The sequence below is a fragment of the Lissotriton vulgaris genome, chromosome 3_1 (assembly GCF_964263255.1).
Source record: "Lissotriton vulgaris chromosome 3_1, aLisVul1.2, whole genome shotgun sequence".
Taxonomy (NCBI): domain Eukaryota; kingdom Metazoa; phylum Chordata; class Amphibia; order Caudata; family Salamandridae; genus Lissotriton; species Lissotriton vulgaris.
This window is the reverse complement of record NC_141689.1, coordinates 1,297,086,022-1,297,095,116: the sequence shown is the minus strand read 5'-3', so window position 1 is coordinate 1,297,095,116 and position 9,095 is coordinate 1,297,086,022. Positions and strand designations below refer to the sequence as shown.

The following is a 9,095-nucleotide window of genomic DNA, read 5'->3' as shown; positions in this document are numbered from 1 at the left end:
CTGGGACAGGTCCCGGGGCGGACCGGTCACCTGGCCCCTTTCTCGGGGGCCAGGCGTGCCGGCGGCATACCTCCACGGCAGGACCCGGCGAGGGACCCTGCCACGGGCGATCGGGGGGTCTGACCTTGTGGGGGGACAAAGGGGAAGTGGAGCTAACCCTGCGATGGCCCCAGCTGCATCCCTGGGTAGACCTGGGGCGATTGACGATCGAGCGACCCTCAGACAGGCGTAGCCCCAGGAGGAACCCGTGGCCGCAAGGTGCGTTTGAAGTGTCGATGATCAATGTGTTCTGCAATTCACACTAATTCTCGCAGCTAGCTGCATTCTTCATCGACGCGAGATCGGAGTGATCCACCGCCAAAAGTCACAGGCAGCTTTTCGAAAACGTTCACCCACCTGCGGGAGCAGGAGAGGCGGGAGGAAGGCAACACCGTCCATCCGCAGCCCATACGGCGAGACGGCCCAGGCGCCCCTTTCAAGGCTTCCCCTCTGGGAGTCAGATTGCACCATTGGGAGAAAAAAACATTGCCAGGCACTCGGCCTGGGAGTCCCCCCTCGCCCACCCGCGGGCGAGTAAGGGGGCTCTCGGGGCGATGGGAGCAGGCAACCCGAGGCCGCCGGTCCCTCCTGGGGTGACCGGGAGGGACTGTGCGAGTCTTGGAAACCCCTCGGCCACACAGGACCAGGCCGAACCGGGTACCTGGCAACGAGGGAGGGTCGCTCCACCTGCACGTCAGCCACCCGATGCCGGGTGGCCCCGAACTGTGCCGGCAGGCTGGCGATTGGCCCACCCCACCCTCTGCCCGGGTCAGAGGTGCCGGAAGGGAAGAGCCAGGCGGGTCCCCATCCCGCACGCCACCCACCTAGAGGAGCCGGGTTCCCTCGCAGGCCCTCAGCCCCTTCTCTTCCAGGCCGCCCTTCCGCACGAGAAGGGCCACTCCTCGGTCGCCCGGACCCAGGTCGTGACGGGGATCAGGCGTGGGAGGGCCCAGCCAGCGCCAGGGCCTTCCGAGGGAGGGGTGGTACCAGCCCGGAGATACACTGCCATTCGGTTAACCCCCCCAGCCCCGCGGTGGGGGGGTCTGTGCCGGGTGAACTTGGGTTCCGCCTCGCAGAGTGATAGCGGATGGGGGATGCCCCCCACACCTGGTCCCTCACGCGTCAGTCGGGCCCTCCCCAGGGGGAAGAGGCCCGTCGAAGTCCCGGTCCTAAACCAGAGCGCCCCATGTGGCCGATGACCGCTCTGCCAGGCCGAGAGCCAGGGCATGGCCGGGCCCTGTGCCTAGGGTTCATGCTTTGCAGGAGGTGGCCGAGGGCTTCGGGCTGGCGCCGTCGGTCTCTCGGGCTGCTCCGCCATTAATGATCCTTCCGCAGGTTCACCTACGGAAACTTTGTTACGACTTTTACTTCCTCTAGATAGTCAAGTTTGATCGTCTTCTCGGCGCTCCACCAGGGCCGTTGCCGACCCCGGCTGGGCCGATCCGAGGACCCTACTAAAACATCCAATCGGTAGTAGCGACGGGCGGTGTGTACAAAGGGAAGGGACTTAATCAACGCAAGCTTATGACCCGCACTTACTGGGAATTGCAATCCCCAATCCCTATCATGAACGGGGTTCAGCTGGTTACCCGTACCTGTCAGCGATGCGTAGACACACGCTGATCTGCTCAGTGTAGCGCGCCTGCAGCCCTGGACATCTAAGGGCATCACCAACCTGTTATTGCTCGATCTTGTGTGCCTTAACGCCACTTGTCCCTCTAAGAAGTTGGGCGCCGACCGCTGGGGGTCGCATAACTTGTTAGCATGGAGGAGTCTCGTTCGTTATTGGAATTAACCAGACAAATCGCTTCACCAACTAAGAGCGGCCATGCACCACCACCCACAGAATCGAGAAAGAGCTATCAATCTGTCAATCCTTTCTGTGTCCGGGCTGGGTGAGGTTTCCTGTGTTGAGTCAAATTAAGCCGCAGGCTCCACTCCTGGTGGTGCCCTTCCGTCAATTCCTTTAAGACTGCACTGAAATGGGGCCCAAACGTAGATGGTTGCTTTCCATCAGCAAAGTGGGCCCATGCATAGTTAGCAACATCTACTAAGTATAAAATGTTGTCCTTCAGGCCACACACACACAATCAGAAGCACAAGTAGCAGCAAAACGCTTTTTTGAAGTCTATGGCCTTAGGGGAATGCGCAGCATGGGGCAGCGCTTTGAGATAAAGTGCAAAGAGCTGTGGGGTGATTCAGGAGAACTTCTACTGCAGGTAAACACAATGCTAACTTATAGCACTACGTGTTTATCTATTTTTAAAATGTATGACATTTCACATTGTTTCCTTTTTTATATTTTGAAAAAGCAGTGCTTTAGCTGAACCATGTTGTTTGTATCATTGTATTTCACTGCTTACATGAAAATCTGTGTTTTTGCAAAGAAATATATGAATAAAATCTATTGTTTAAATCAAGGGTTGCTAGAGGTTAACGTTCAGCTGCATGATTTGAATGTGCTTTCAAAAGCCCCTCGGCAACAAGGCCGGGGCAGGAGGGATGGAGGTAGAGAAAGAAAACTTTGTGTTTAGTGCAAGCATTGATTAGGAGTTATTTCTAATATGCTTTGAGCAAGTCTGTAAAAGACTTATGGAAAAGTTCACATTTTGACAAGGCAGACCTTGGTAGTATCCCATGACTAAAAAAATGCAAGAGTAAAATTGGGGTGTCAGAGGGACAGCTATTTCTTTTTTTTAACTGTGGGGGCTTAGGACCCCTATTATAAATAAGTGAACAGAAGCAGAACCATGTGGTCTGTTTCACTGTGTTCCTTTGCTTATGTGAAAATCTGCATTTTTTAATAAAAATCTACAAATAAAATCTGTTGTTTAAACTGAGGGTTTGCCTGGGGTTAAAGGTCAGCAGCATGCTTTGAATCTGTTACAAAAGCCCTGAGCAACAGGACCAGGGGCAGGAGGTGGAGAAAGACAACTGTATGTGTTTAGTGCAAGCATTGATTAGAAGTTATGTCTAAAATGCTTTGAGCAATTCTGTAATGTTAAGGTTAAGGATTTAGTGCAGCTCCTGTGTTTAGATGCCTGAACTGTTTAGCACTGGTTCAAAGCCCCAGCCTTAAGTAGCCCTTTGTGCTACAAAGTGAGCTACAAAATGCTAGTTCTAGCAACTTTACAATATTTACCATATTGTAAAGCAACACGTATCGAATATTTTTTTAAATGACTCAATCAACTATGACGTGTGCTGTTCGTTAGAGTTGTTTTTAAAACAAACCTTTCTGCTCTCCACACATAAACTCCCAGAAATAACCGGAACTCATGAGGAAACGGTTGAATTTCATCAAGGTACAGATTTTTAGGGCCTGCTGTATGACCCATTACAAATTGCGGGCCGCAAATTGCATCGTTTTGTGAATCACAATTTTGCAATTCACAAACTGTAATGTACAACATTGTCTGAGAAACTAATTCCTAATGAGGTTGCAAATTGCCTGCCTCATTAACATTCATGAGGCAGGTGCAATTTGGGACCCCATTGGGAATGGCTAGCACTCCAATGGATGGTGGCTTGCTGGCATCAGCAGACCACCATGTCTGTGACAGCTTCTTTAAATAAAGCAGTTTTTTAAAAAATGCTGCCCGTTTTTCTTAAAGGACCACTGCCTGCTCTTAAAAAAATATTTTCAGTGCCAGTCATAAAGGGGAAGGGGTCGCTAGGGACTCAGTCCCGTTTATGAGTGGCTTACCACCCATTTGAAATGGGTGGTAAACTGCAAGTGTTTTGCAATTGCGGCTAAAAACACAATCTTACATTGGCAGTGGGACTCGCTATTAGGAAGGGACACCCTTGGCATGCCCCTTCCTAATAGCAAGTCACCAACTCTATTTAGAGATTTAGTAATAGGTTACCAACTTGCAAAATGGGATTTTTAGATGGAGCAGACCTATTAAGCGGTTGTACATCTCGCCCTTGGAACATTATATTTCTGATCCCCCTGCTAAACATATTGTCTCAAAATCGTAACTTTTTAAAATGTGTCCTTGAGGATGTGTTTTTGCAGGTTATGAAGCAGAAGTCCAGCTAGCTGTTAAAGGGCTTCAACAAATCTTTGAGTATAAGTATGCATCAGACAGCGTCAAGAATGATTCTGTAGGTGACTGAAGGCTTTCTTGCATAAAGGATGTGTAATGATTAGCCCGTACAGTTCAAAAACCCCTAAGATTCCATTGTGCATTCAAAGAGTGCGCTAAAGCAGTGCATAGTATTGGAAATGTGCCAGTGATTCATTTTTCTTCATAGTTCCTCTGGAAACTCATAAACATGCCAACCCTCAGCAAAGGGTAGACACTCAAGCAAACGTGATGGCTGGAGCCTCAACAAATCCTGAAAGAATGAGACATTGTTTTAAAAAAAGGAAGTCTTTGGGGCCTATAGACGGACCGGCTAAAAAGAAAGGTATTCCCCAAAGGGCAAAGCAGGTGTGTAGCACCAAAAGAACCCTAATGTATTTTGTATGAAACATCATGTTCCTCCAGCGTCTAGTAAGGACTATAAAAAAAAAAAGAAAGACAGGTGGTTACAACCATGAGGTTGTAAAACGTTCTTTAGGCTTTTTTTTAAATGTGTATATTTTGTAGAGCCAATACAAAAGATTGAAGCCACAGTACCACGAAGGGTTAAACACACGTGTACACCACTAAAGGACATCATGCAGATCCGTCTAAACACCTCTACACTAGCAACTGGTGAGAGATGCCTAGGGAGTCATAACATATAATGTGCGGACTCTGCAAACACAGGTTTTGGAGACACTTGTTACTTTAACCTGTAATATGCTCTGCCAGCAAAGAACACAACCAGTACAGTGAACACATATACAGGAAGGCCATTTTTGTCTAGGGTTGTAGGCCTCAATGGGTGAACACTTCCTTTTTTTTTTTACTTTTATTAGCCATCAGTATTATACCATTGAACAGAAATAGCACTGAAAAACAACACAGGTTACCAAAATCAAGACACATAAGAGCACAGGGTGTAGAACATACATTGACAAAATTAGAAGATGACTTTAAATTAGTTGATTGCATCAGAAAACTTAAACTTACAAGTCGGAAACAATACCAGTTCTTAGTCCCACTGAAGGCTCAACCACACCCTTTTAAATTTTGCCCAAGAACGTGGGCCCTAGCGTTTGGCTAAAGCCAGTTCCATTTCATCAATTCCTCTCAATAGTGCCCAAAATTCAGTAATACTTGGACTCACTGTTTGAATCCATGCCTGAGCAATGCATAGAAAAGCACATGCTATAATAATGTAGACTAAAAACTTTGCTAGATTGCCCCGGTCTGCTATTACCCCCAATACAATTTCCTTCTCTGTTTTTTGATTGTCATAGCCTGATAATATTACAAGCTTACGGGTTACATCGGACAAAAAAGTATTCTAATTCGGACACGTAACAAACATATGACAGAGTTCACAGCATATTCTTGCCACTTCGGACAGCGTGACTTTACAGATAAATGGGCCGTAGCCCACATAGAAATAAGATCTGGGGTATAATACAGCATAAACATAACCCAGTGTTGCTGTAGTTTCAAATTAACTGAGGTAACTGCAGCATTTATAGTTTCCAAAGATTCGTATACTTCCTCGTTTGTTACATCAATTTCAAAAATCCGTTTGACTGCGATCTGTAATCCGTCGTCACTAACAGCCTCTAAGAATTTCTGATAAACTTTACCAATACAGGCCCAGCCAGAAATCTGAAAAATTGCAGCTAGTACCTCAGCTGGGCTGGGTAGTTCTAATAAGCCCTCTCCACGAGTAAAATAACCCCTAACCTGCAAGTACTTAAAAAATGTATCCTGTAATATCCCAAATTCTTCTTTCAATTATATGAATGATCGAAATCCTTGTTCATCATATAAATGCCCAAGTTGTATTATACTACTACGTTGTCACCCTCTCCCCACATGATCATGAAATATATCAGACAATCTTGGATTTTCCCATACATTGGTATAAGAGTGCAGCTTAGGCAGTGGATAAAAGCCTTACATATATCTTGCCAAATCCAGATAATTTGTCACACTATCTTAAATCTAACAGTCTTGTGGTAGTTAGGGTCGGCCATTTTATTCAATAAAAATCCAGTTTTTGGACCACAGGCCAAATGGTATGAGAGCCAAACTATGCCCATACCAGCCCCCTTGAGTAAACTTTAAATCTGACTAACAAAAGCAGCCAAAAAATATACTTTAAAGTCCGGGAGTTTAAAACCAACTTGTTCATATGGTAGCGTAATGTACCTAAGGGCTCTCCTTGCCCGCCGGTAGCCCCATATGAAACGGCTGACAGCACTTTCTAACCGTTTAAAAAAATGACAATGGTACCCTTAGTGGAATAGTGCGAAAAAGGTACGGGAACTTCGGAAGGATGTTCATTTTAACTGTGTTACACCTCCTGATTATTCAGAGGGGTATCCTATGCCAACTACACATATTTGCGACCACCTTTTTTAACAATGGCTCGTAATTTAGAGCGACCACATCATCAACTTAACAACTAAGACACACTCCAAGATATGTAGCAGTTCTTGTAATTTCTAGTGTAATTGAGGCTGTTTCAAGTTGAAAATTTAAGATTGTCTCTGTCTTATCCAGATTTAATTTGTAGCCAGAAAAGGTATTGAAATGCTGGGCCTCTTGTGTAATTTCAACTATAGCTTTTACTGGTCTCATAGTAAAAATAGCAATGTTGTCTGCATATGAGGCACAGGGTCAGACCGATTTGCATATGGCCATGTCTGAACTGGGGTGGCAGAGTGGGATAAAGAACGGTGATGGATTAAACCCAAATCTCTTGACTGGGTGTGAGTGTTTGATTGGTTCAGATGCTCCGTCCATCACCACCCCCTTTTTCACCGCTTTATTCGCCATAAGTTGGCAGGGTATGCCCAGATGTGAGTCCCTTCCTCACTTTGCCACTGGATTCAAGCAAGCCGGTCTGAAGACGGCTTAAATGCCAGAAACCGGTCCTCGAAAGCTTGTTTCCGGTCCAGGGAAGGCATGGCTTGGCAGTTGGGGCTTGACTGTTCCTATGAGGCACAGGGTCAGACTGGTTTGCATATGGCCATGTCTGAACTGGGGTGGCAGAGTGGGCTAAAGAATGGTGATGGATTAAACCCAGATCTCTTGACTGGGTGTGAGTGTTTGTTTGGTTTAGATGCTCCATCCATCACCACCCCCTTTTGTACCGCTTTGTTCACCATAAGTTGGCAGCGTATGCTCAGACGTGAGTCCCTTGCTCACTTTACCACTGGATTCAAGCAAGCCGGGCTGAAGATGGCTGAAATGCCAGAAACCGGTCCTCGGAAGCTTGTTTCCGGTCCAGGGAAGGCATGGCTTGGCAGTTCAGGCTGGACTGTTCCCATGAGGCACAGGGTCAGACTGATTTGCATATGGCCATGTCTGATCTGGGGTGGCAGAATGGGCTAATGAATGGTGATGGATTAAACCCAGATCTCTTGACTGGGTGTGAGTGTTTGATTGGTTCAGATGCTCCGTCCATCACCACCCGCTTTTGTACAGCTTTGTTTGCCATAAGTTGGCAGGGTATGCTCAGACGTGAGTCCCTTGCTCACTTTGCCACTGGATTCAAGCAAGCCGGGCTGAAGACGGCTGAAATGCCAGAAACCGGTCCTCGGAAGCTTGTTTCTGGTCCAGGGAAGGCATGGCTTGGCAGTTCGGGCTGGACTGTTCCCATGAGGCACAGGGTCAGACTGATTTGCATATGGCCATGTCTGAACTGGTATGGCAGAGTGGGCTAAAGAACGGCGATGGATTAAACCCAGATCTCTTGAATGGGTGTGAGTGTTTGATTGGTTCAGATGCTCCGTCCATCACCACCCGCTTTTGTACAGCTTTGTTCGCCATAAGTTGGCAGGGTATGCTCAGACGTGAGTCCCTTGCTCACTTTGCCACTGGATTCAAGCAAGCCGGGCTGAAGACGGCTGAAATGCCAGAAACCGGTCCTCGGAAGCTTGTTTCTGGTCCAGGGAAGGCATGGATTGGCAGTTCGGGCTGGACTGTTCCCATAAGGCACAGGGTAAGACTGATTTGCATATGGCCATGACTGAACTGGGATGGCAGAGTGGGCTAAAGAACGGCGTGTGATTAAACCCAGATCTCTTGAATGGGTGTGAGTGTTTGATTGGTTCACATGCTCCGTCCATCACCACCCCCTTTTGTACCGCTTTGTTCGCCATAAGTTTTGCAGGGTATGCTCAGACCTGAGTCCCTTGCTCACTTTGCGACTGGATTCAAGCAAGCAGGGCTGAAGACGGCTGAAATGCCAGAAACCGGTCCTCGGAAGCTTGTTTCCGTTCCAGGAAAGGCATGGCTTGGCAGTTCGGGCTGAACTGCTCCCATGAGGCACAGGGTCAGACTGATTTGCATATGGCCATGTCTGAACTTGGGTGGCAGAGTGGGCTATAGAACGGTGATGGATTAAACCCAGATCTCTTGACTGGGTGTGAGTGTTTGATTGGTTCAGATGCTCCGTCCATCACCACCCCCTTTTTTACCGCTTTGTTCGCCATAAGTTGGCAGGGTATGCTCAGACGTGAGTCCCTTGCTCACTTCGCCACTGGATTCAAGCAAGCTGGGCTGAAGACGGCTTAAATGCCAGAAACCGGTCCTCGGAAGCTTGTTTCCAGTCCAGGGAAGGCATGGCTTGGCAGTTCGGGCTGGACTGTTCCCATGAGGCACAGGGTAAGACTGATTTGCATATGGCCATGTCTGATCTGGGGTGGCAGAGTGGGCTAAAGAACGGTGATGGATTAAATCCAGATCTATCGACTGGGTGTGAGTGTTTGATTGGTTCAGGATCTCCGTCCATCACCACCCCCTTTTGTACCGCTTTGTTCGCCATAGGCTGGCAAGGTATGCTCAGACGTGAGTCCCTTGCTCACTTTGCCACTGGATTCAAGCAAGCCGGGCTGAAGTCGGCTGAAATGCCAGTAACCGGTCCTCGGAAGCTTGTTTCCGGTCCAGGGAAGGCATGGCTTGGCTTGGCAGTTCGGGCTGGACTGT

The 9,095-nt window shown here is 47.9% G+C and overlaps 1 non-coding gene and 1 pseudogene across 1 annotated transcript; both read right to left on the bottom strand.

Moving 5' to 3' along the window:
- Positions 1-212: 212 nt before the first annotated feature.
- On the bottom strand, positions 213-366 carry LOC147727796 (5.8S ribosomal RNA). The gene has a single exon (XR_015309607.1). It is a non-coding gene; the product is annotated as a 5.8S ribosomal RNA (ribosomal RNA).
- A 991-nt stretch (positions 367-1,357) lies between these two features.
- LOC147727795 (18S ribosomal RNA) lies at positions 1,358-2,096 on the bottom strand (annotated as a pseudogene; the record flags this gene model as incomplete).
- Positions 2,097-9,095: the final 6,999 nt, after the last annotated feature.